This window comes from Opisthorchis viverrini (genome assembly GCF_000715545.1).
Source record: "Opisthorchis viverrini unplaced genomic scaffold opera_v5_135, whole genome shotgun sequence".
Lineage (NCBI taxonomy): Eukaryota > Metazoa > Platyhelminthes > Trematoda > Opisthorchiida > Opisthorchiidae > Opisthorchis > Opisthorchis viverrini.
Window position 1 is genome coordinate 155,081 of NW_008751792.1, and position 714 is coordinate 155,794.

At 46.6% G+C, this 714-nt stretch overlaps 1 protein-coding gene across 1 annotated transcript in view; it reads right to left on the reverse strand.

The window, feature by feature from the left end:
• T265_06518 (hypothetical protein) overlaps nucleotides 1–714 on the reverse strand; it is a gene marked incomplete at both ends in the record, with an annotated part of 32,668 nt that overhangs the window by 29,612 nt on the left and 2,342 nt on the right. The gene's annotated exons all lie outside the window — the stretch shown is intronic.

Sequence of the window (714 nt, forward strand, 5' to 3'; positions counted from 1 at the left end):
TCAAATACTACAGAGAGGATAGAGTGCAAGATAGTGGACAGCGGATGCTATATTTGATTCGTTACTACAGAGGTCCTGCAAAAGAAGCCGTGGCTGAATGCACAATGTCGCCTCCCAAGATTCCTTACGCTAGAGCGAGGGCAATACTTAAGGATCTCTTTGGGAGAGAACATCTGGTGGCCAGAGCCATACTGGACGATCTGTTCAAGAAGTTGAAACCGTTGCATGATGATGCAGATTCACCGTCTCGTTTGTCGATAAATCTTCAAAACTGTCACGTTGCTCTAAGTCAGATGAATCACACTAGTGACATGAATTCGGTCTCGACAATAGAGCTTATTTTCCGTATGTTATCGAGGGATGCTCGTCGTAACTGGGCAAGGTTGACTGACTCTATGGACAACCTTAGAAAACAGATAGGTTTCCCTGACCTATGCAACTTCTTTGCTCAAGAGGCCCGCATTGCTCGCAGGCGCTATGGTATGCTTACCATAGGCTCAGAAAACCATCGTCCTCAAACGCAGCATCATCGGGTGGGCAATGAAAGGCGCCATAGTGTATTTTTTCCGCTCAGAAGGGAACCGATGACTCGTGCCATTTTGCAACGAAAAACATGAACTGGTGCAATGCCGTAGGTTCACTGACTTGCCAATGCAAGCAAGATGGCGTGTGATGAGGAGGAAGTGGTTATGTTTTGTATGCCTAAAACCAGGC